A 9,296-nucleotide genomic window follows, 5' to 3' on the forward strand; every position below is an offset into this window, starting at 1 on the left:
TGGCGCATGCCTTTAATCCCAGCACTCGGGAGGCAGAGGCAGGCGGATCTCTGTGAGTTTGAGGCCAGCCTGGTCTACAAGAGCTAGTTCCAGGACAGGCTCCAAAAAAGCTGCAGAGAAACCCTGTCTCGAAAAACCAAAAAAAGAAAAAAAAAAGAATACAGCTAATAAGAATACAGCTAATAAGCGCCTAAAACGGTGACCCACCTCACTAGTGAGCAGTGGAACACACGTTAAAATATATGTTAACTCCCCCTAAGGTTGTTCAAACATGAGAGATGGCGATGGTTTCCCCACTTAACGATGATGGGAAATAATAACATAGCGAACAGAGGGATAGATTTTTCTTCTTAGGGTATGAACCCTTTATTAATTATAGTTTCCGCTTCTATTTTTTTTAAAAAAAAAATGTTTTTCTTCTTCCCCCTCCCAAAGTTAATGTTAGGGGTGAGTGGAAGGCGGTGTGCCCTGATGGTCACTCAGCATGGCCATCTGTTTGCCTAAGATGGAGCCTCTTATAGCCCAGGCTGGGCTCAAATTTGCTGCGTAGCCAAGGATAACCTTCAACTTCCGATCATCTCACCTCCAGCAACCAAGTGCCAGCTCACAGGCATGTGTCACCATACGCGGCTGATCGCGACAAGTTCTATTCCTGTGAGCACGTAATTGTTGCCACCAAGGGGCTCTGGCTGCATTCCGGCTTCTTCCTAACGGGGACAGGGACGAACTGTCACAACTCAGCAGGCTGCGTTTGAATAATTTACATTCTTTGCGAGGAGACTAAGAATGTCAAGCACTCTCTCAGAGGAACCTACTGAAAGTACGTAGTCTTGAATGAAAAGACAGATGATACGTCTCTGTCACTTATGCCTCTGTCACACCTTATAAACCATTGTGTGCCTCTATCCTGGGGGAGAGGGGACACGGAAAAAAATATTTCCGTATATTCTTAACAATGCAATGTTAAAGTATTTATTTCTAAGGCCAGGCATGGTGACGCATGCCTTTAATTCCAGCACTCAGGAGGCAGAGGCAGAGGCAGGCGTACCTCTGTGAGTTCAAGGTCAAACTGAGTGAGTTTTGGGAGAGCCAGAGCTATATGAGAGAGAGAGTCTGTCTCAAAATAAAAATGGATATTTCTAAAAATCTGAAGGCAGCCTTGAAGTCTGGTGTGAGAATTTGTGTTGATGAGGGAGGGGGTGGTTGGTCGACTCTAATGATTCCACTACTATTTACTTGTGAGGAAGAAAAATTAAAAGAAATTACAAATAATGGCAATAAAAACTTCAGGGGGTTCAGAAGTAGCCCTATTGCCAGTCCCTGATGTTGGGTAACTGACTAACGATGTCAAGGCCAGCTTGAGGGGGTGGAAGCTTCTGAGACAGCAGCATTTGCCCCCTGAACTGAGAGACCTGCCTGTGGATATTAAGTGTGTTACTTGGCAGGTGCAGTTACAAGGCCCAGACTCTGAGTCTCTGGGAATCTCCCAGAAGCTCTGCATTAGCCTGGTGCTTCCCCAGAGGACATAAAAACTGCCAATTACACCGAAAGCCACCCACCTCTAATCCCAATTAAACTAAAGCAATGTTAGTTGAAAGTCTCAGCCCCTCTCCCCTCTTGCTCTGAGTCTCCCAGTTCACCCCACCGCTGCTGAAGCCACTCCTGGGTTCCCCTGCCCCAGGAGTCCTCTAGCCTGAACCAATTATGTTGCAGTGAGCTGCTCTGAACTAAGAATTCCTGGGAGGCTTATTAACTTCTGTGCTTCAGAAACGAGGGGAACATCATTAAGAACTTCAACTTATGAGGCAGTGGGGACCACACCAGCAGCCAAGCAGACGTGACACGGTGTCCCTTGGAGGCACCTGAAGAAACCCTAACTTTTTCCTAATTCCATCCCAAGTGTGTACACTAGGTAGCAAACGCACACCCGAGGCGCCCTCTCTTCCACCGCCACCCTGGGATTTTCAGTGTAACTTACCTCCTGGTAGCCTTGTCTTCCCATCTGGGTTCTCACCAGTACTTTCACCCGCCATCCTCCCAAAGCTGTCTTCCCCTACTGCATCATCATCCTCAGCATTACCATCGACCCGCCATCACCCTGATGGTCCACATTCCGTGATCTTGTTGTTCTATAGCTCCAACCACGTGCAAGAGACAAAACACACTATTATAATAAAATGATAGACTGAGACAGATAGACACGAAGTACAATAAAATAAAGGAAAAGGCAGACATGGTGATCTGGCTGCCAGCCCAGCACTCACAGGGTAGAGGTGAGAGAAACAGGACATCAAGGTCATCCTTGGCTACATAATGAATCTGAGGCCAGCCTGAGCTACATTGGACCCTGTATTTAAAAATTAAATCAAGCTAAACTTAACTTAGTACTGGAAACACTAAATGGGAAAATTGACCTTTTGCAAAAATTGAAATAATCTCCAAGATGCAGGAAAAAAGGAAGCTATAATAACTACAGAATGGAGGAATAATTGTGCCGGTCCATCCTGTAAGCAGTAAAGAACTTGTAAAGACGTTAACAGTAAATGGAGGAGGTGATCTCTGGAGAGGCGAGAGAAGAAAGGACCTCACAAAAATGAAAGGTTTCTGTACAGCAAAGGAAACTGAAGCCCCAGAATGGGAGCAATCCATGCCAGTCATTCACCAGCAGAGGCTTAGCGTCCAGAACACACAAAGAGCCCCAAACACTAAGCATTAGGTGACCTTCTTTCTGGTCCTTGGGCATTGCATGTTCTTTCTAGATATAGGAGTTTTCTCTCCGCCCTCCTCCATTGTCTTCCTCCAGATCTGTAAAGAATTTCACACATCTCTTTGCAACCACAGGATGCCTTTCCCACACCCCTCCAGGCTGTCTTAATTACTCTAGTTTTATAGGTTTGAAAACCAATAGAAGAACCCCTATTATATACTTCAAAAATCATCCTGGTTCTTTGCATTTTCTTTTAGCTCTAAAGTCAGGATGTCCTTTCCTGTCAGTTTCCAACTCCTGCTTCATGGAAACATCTGCCGGATACTATGGGCCTGTAGGCTGAAGATAGATGCCCCATAGTCCAAAAGAACTTTGGGTGACTGTCCAGGCAGCGAGAAGTCTCTGTCAATTCTAGAGTTTTAGAAGTTGCTTACAGTGAATTTATTGTTTACTTAAATAATATTATATCCTTCTGGAGTCTTTGATGGAGTTGAAGAATAGATAGTTTTCCTTAGATATGATAAAAGATAAAATAGATATAAATATTGTAGCTATAATTCTTGTTTGATAATTGTTTTGCTATATGTAATTTTACTATGTTAAAGTTAAAACCTTTTTTATTTAAACAGAAAAAGGGGGTAATATGAGACTTCCCTCTGTATGCTGTGATTACCATTAATGAATAAAGAAATTGCTTTGGGCCTATAGCCAGACAGAACTTAGGTATGCAGGGAAAGCTAGGCTGAATGCTGGGAGATCGAGGGTGGAGTCAGAGAGATGCCATGGAGACGCTAGAGACAGATGCTGGGAATTTTACCCGGTAAGCCACAGCCACGTGGCAATATGCAGATTAATAGAAATGGGTTAAACTAATATGAGTTAGCCAATAAGAAGCTAGAGCTAATGGGCCAAGCAGTGATTTAATTAATATAGTTTCTGTGTGATTATCTCAGGTCTAAGCTAGTCAGGCAGCTGGGAACGAACAAGTGGCATATTACAACAGGCAGAGGCACCTCACATCTCAGAGGATCAGGAATCAGAGGGTATGGAACACACTCCCACCTCCCCCAGGCAGGACCCATCACCTCCCACAGCAGTGCTGTCAGCTGGAAGTCATTAGCTGAAACCTATGAACCTACAGAGGGAAGTTCATGATCAAACCATAACAGGATCTGGCACATTTTCTCACTGTATTTATTTCTAGATATTAGATAAATTGTAAACAGAAGTTTCTCTGTCCTGCCTCATCCCACTGTCCCAAGACAGGCTGGAGAGATGGATCAGCATTGAGAGCACTTATTATGGGCTAGAGAGATGGATCAGAGGTTAAGAGCACTGACTGCTCTACCAGGGGTCCTGAGTTCAATTCCCAGAAACTACATGGTGACTCACAACCATCCATAATGAGATCTGGCGCCTTCTTCTGGTGTGCATACATACATCCAGGCAAGCAGAACACTGTATCATAACAAATAAATAATATTTTTTTAAAAAGAGCACTTATTGCTCTTGCAGACCCAGGTTAGGTTCTCAGCACCTACATGGCAGCTCAAAACCATCCGTAACTCCAGTTCAGGGGAATCTCACACCATCTTCCTGACCTCCAAGGGTACCAGACATGCATATGGTGCACATACATGCATGCCAGCAAAACTCATACATATAAAACACTTTTTAAATTTTTTAAAAGAAATCACAAAAAGGAGAGGCTACCATTTCCCTCCCTCTCCCCTCAGTCCCCTCCCCCTCCCTCTCCAGCCCGAAGAGCAGTAAGGGTTCCCTGCCCTGTGGGAAGTCCACCGGTCCTCCCCCTTCCATCCAGGTCTAAGAAGGTGAGCATCCACATAGGCTAGGCCCCTCCAGAGCCAGTACATGCAGTAGCATCAAAACCCAGTGCCATTGTCCTTGGCTTCTCAGCAGCCCTCATTGTCCGCCATGTTCAGGGAGTCCGGTTTGATCCCATGCTTTTTCAGTCCCAGTCCAGCTGGCCTTGGTGAGGGAAATGGGAGGCAGGGAGGAGGCAGAAATTAAAAAAAAAAATAATAGTTTTTTTTTTTTAAAAAAAAAAAAAAAGGAGAGGCTAGTGCCTCTTAAAAATCAGCAAGAATGAAACTGAGAAAGCGCTACATCTTCATAGAAAGAGGATCCGGCAGACCAGAACTGGGCAGTGCAAAGCAAACAGTGGTGGGTACCAGAAAAACAAGAGGTTTTCCGCTAGGAAGAGAGAGATCTCAGCTGGAAGATCTACGTCGAAATTGCAAACCACACCCTCCCGCTCCACCAAGTACCACTCTGAAGCTCCGCTGGAGGTACTAAAAAATGCAAAGGGGGCAATTTCCCCCTTCGGGGACATCCAGATTGTATTTTAATCCAAGAGAGGCAATGACAGGCAGCGAGGACACAGAGCCAAGATAAGTTGTATGAGAAGTTGTATGGGAAGGGGAAAGAATGAGGCCAGGCGGAGGAAGGAAATTCAGAATACTGTAGAGGTGAGTTCAGGAATGGTGATGAAAGAAATCAGACATGAGAAGTCAAAGGGGGGTTGCCACGGGAGACAAAAGACGATGGGAAAAGTCCTTGGTCGTCCACAGTGGACAGACATGCCAGTTAGTGAGAAAGTGCGGATTTAGTCATTACATACTCAGGAGGCCGCTTGCTCCTTGGGTTTGTGGTTCCAGTTAAGAGACCACAGAGTGGGAGAGGTGGCTCAGCCGTGCCTGCTCGCACCCAGCTCTATTTCTCTACCCTCACATAGTCCAGGACCCCCTGCCCAGAACAGGATGGGTCTTCCCATATCAGTTAAGACACATCCCCACGAGGATGCCCACAGGCCAGCTCGCTATAGACAGCCCCTCATTGAGACTCTTCCCAGGTGATTCCAGGTTGTATGAAGTTGATGGTGTAAGCTTTTCCCATCTTCCCAATTCTACCATCCGCAATACTGCCCCCTGCCTCGAACCATTGGCTCTGTCCTATCCTTTGACCAGGTTTCACCTACTGAGGTACAAATGGGCGTGTTATTTGGAGAATGGGAAGGGTCTAAAGTTACAGTCCCATTTCTTCTCTCTGCTATTTCCCGTGATCCCTGAGACCTGGGCAATGAGGTCAGCTCCCCCGCTGGCAGAATCTACTCACTGCAGCAGAAAGGGGGTGGGGTGTAGGCTCATAATGGATGATGCGGCAGTGATGTGTGAGACCAGAGCCGCTGGAGCTGGTCTAACACTCGCTCACACACCGGCTGTGCGGAAGGGAGACGCTGCGGGGCTCTTATGAAAAGATGACCAGAAAGCTTCCTCGCTCCTTCTCGTCTCAGCTGCAGCCTCATTCTTCACCCAGTTCTCCGCCCTCTCGTCATCGCCAAAGCCACCTTCCTCTCCTGACCCCTCCGTCTTCCAGCCTTCAGCAGGCTCTCCAACAGGACCTCTCTGTTTTCTGCCCTACTTCTTTCCCTCCCCTGACAGCCCCTTCCTACTATCCCACCTTAAGGCTCTCCATGCCTAGCACCTCCAGACGGTCAGCTAAGCGCACTGTTCGTCTTCCGCCCCTCTCCTGTTACTCCTCCATCCTCCTCCCTACTCCTCCCAACAGCCCTGTTGAATAGTTTCCTTCTCTCTCGTCCCCACCTTCAACCCACCCACCCACCCACCTCCAATCCATCAGGTGAGCCACCAATCTCATCTTGGGTACGGGGGTGGGGGAAGGCTTCCCTACTGCTGTTGCCATTCGGAAGTACCAGGGCTGTGGGTAACCCCGCCGGCAGGGTCAGCTATTCAGGGTCCTCTGAAGGGGCGCTAACCTGCAAGACATGAGCTGAAAAGAGGAAGGAGACCAAGCAAGATTCTATTGTCAAGGTCTCCGTTTATTGGGGTGAAAGTTACAGCTTATATACCCTTGAATGGGGTGGAGGTAGGTATAGGCAGGAACTCTGCCGGGGTAACTGAAGGTCATCAGCCAGCACCTGGTGTAAGCCGAAGCATGTGATTCATTAACATTGGAGTAAGGGGTGGGTTCCATTAACAGATGTGATCTATTAGCATTGGAGTAAGGGGTGGGTTCCGTTAAAGGATAGCTCTCAAGATAGTGGGATGAGGGGTGGGTTCTCTGTAAACATCCTTAGGGCAATGACCTCTGCTATCCCTGTAAGGACGATAGTCCCTGACAAATCAATCCTTAGGAAAATGGTCCCTGACGTGTGGGCACCTCGAAGCTTGACCTTGTAAACAAGGAATGCAGGACTATGGAGCCAATATGGAGTGCCTCCCTGGGTAGTCATGGTACCTCCGTGGCCAGACTCTACCTCTGTGGCTAGACTCTACTGAGTCTCTAACACGGTGTTTCTCAACCTGGGGGTCGCGACCCCTTTGGAAGCTGTATATCAGATCTCCTGCATGTCAGATATTTTCATTGTGATTCATAACGGTGGCAAAAGTTACAGTTATGAAGCAGCGGCAAAATGGTTTTATGGTTGGGGGTCACCACAACATGAGGAACTGCATTAAAGGGCCACAGCATCAGGAAGGTGGAGAACCACAGTTCTAAGGCGTTCCTTTTCCCAGAAGTCTGTTCTTCAGTCCTCCTGCCTGCTCAGCTGCCTTCAATCAGCTGCATTTCCAGCGAACTTGGGCTCTAACCAGCGTTGGGATAGCAGGAACAGAGTTGGGGATAGAGCAGATAAAGGAAGGAAAATACAGAAGGGTAACTTCTGATTTGCCCTGGACTAAAGGGTTCACACTCCTGGCATAGATAGATGGTGACTCTCACTTCGTTGTTCTGTTTTGGTCTGACTCCTCTCAGAGTGTGCTAGTTCATTTTTCCTCATCCCAGACTTGAGAATCAGACCAGAGACCTCCTGCCCTCAGAAAACAGCTCCTGCCACAAAGGGGGGCTCCACTGTGATTTCATCAAGATTCTGAGGGGAGGGCCTATCAGGTGGTGAAGTCTAGAGGCAGGTACTGGGTCCTGTCCTACCTACAGCATCTCGCAGAGACGTCCCAGGTTCCCCTCAAGCTCATGAGGTAGCCAAGGATGACCTTGAACTCCTAACCAGTCCACTCGCTTCCGCCTCCCAAGTGCTAGGACTACAGACGTGTACCACAAGTCCCAGGCAGATGATCCCAAAGGAGGACCCCAACAATCCCAACAGATCTTAGCAGAACTTGAATAATTCGTTAATAATTTACACAGAAATACAGAGTATTAAAAAATAGTCAAAATTCCCACAAAAGAAATTCTTCCCTACCCGATATAACAGATAATCATCCAAATTGCAATTTAAATACTCTGATTATGATGTCGCATTGGTGCAAACAGACAAGAATTACACAGCAGGGTACCAGAAATGGACATACACGTAGACATACGCATTCCGTCTTAGGTTAATACCTGGGTAATGGTTTGTTCTAATACCAATGGCTTGTTACTTCATCTTGCATTTTCAAGTTGATTTGTTTGTAGGCTGGGTCTTGGCATCTGATCCTAGTAATTAAGCAGGAACCCAGAGAGTCCTAGAGAAGCCAGCCCTCTAAGGATTCTGGGAGTGTCACAACTCCAGTATTTTTCCATTCATAGTATCCAAGCAAGAATGGGTCCTAAGGAATAAAGGACTGTGGAATGCACTGGTGGCCTGGAAGCCAGTCACACAGTGTCACAAAACTCTCTTAGCTAGCTGAGTCTATATCGGGGGACCTGGGACACGTAAGAATGTAGAGCTTGGGGGGACAGAAGCTCCGGAGCCTCTGACCACTTCCTTTCTTTTTTAAAAAGATTTCTTTTAGGCACATGAGTGTTTTGCCCGCAGTGTAGGTATATGCACCACGTGGGTGCCTGTGCTCACAGAGGTCAGAAGAATGTATCCGTTCCTCTAGAATTAGAGTTACAGACAGTTACAAACTGCCATGTGGGACACTGGGAACTGAACCCAGTTCTTTCACTGAGCCATCGATCGCTCCGCTTCTGACCACTCTCTCCCTCCAAGCTTCCTCCCAACCCAGCACTGAAGCTGTCTGGAGCAAATCTGGCTATTATAATCCAAGTGGACCAAAGCTGAGGAAAGTCGGCTTTCAGGGCACACACATTGTTAGGTGCCCCCAAACTACTAAAGTGGCTTCTTTTAGAAATGAAGGCCATTTTCCTGTTCACCTCAGAACACTATGAGAAATCAGGTATTCTCACAATGATAGAGTAGTATTGCCCAGCCAGGTGTGATGTCATTAGCGTGTCTGGATGATGTAAAGGTTTATATAATGACATGAACGAAAAAGTTCCACAGATGTGAGTCAGTTAGCAAACACTTAGCCAAGCACAGTTTCCCACAATGCCAGGCACATTAAAGATATAACAGATATGTGTTTGTGTTCAAATAACTTAGTCAAAAACTCTGACCCAAGAGAACGTTCCTTCATGGTTACAATGTTATGTATCTGTGCTGTAGCCATTAGCCACACTAACAAGTGAACACTTGGAACATGGCTGGTGTGACTAAGAACTGGAGAGAAAAAGAGAGGGAGATTGTGTGTGTGTGTGTGTGTGCGTATACATGTATGCATTCATTTGAAGACCACAGGACATCCTTAAGTATCATTCCTCAGAC

Source organism: Arvicola amphibius, chromosome 6 (assembly GCF_903992535.2).
Source record: "Arvicola amphibius chromosome 6, mArvAmp1.2, whole genome shotgun sequence".
In the NCBI taxonomy this organism is placed as follows: Eukaryota; Metazoa; Chordata; class Mammalia; order Rodentia; family Cricetidae; genus Arvicola; species Arvicola amphibius.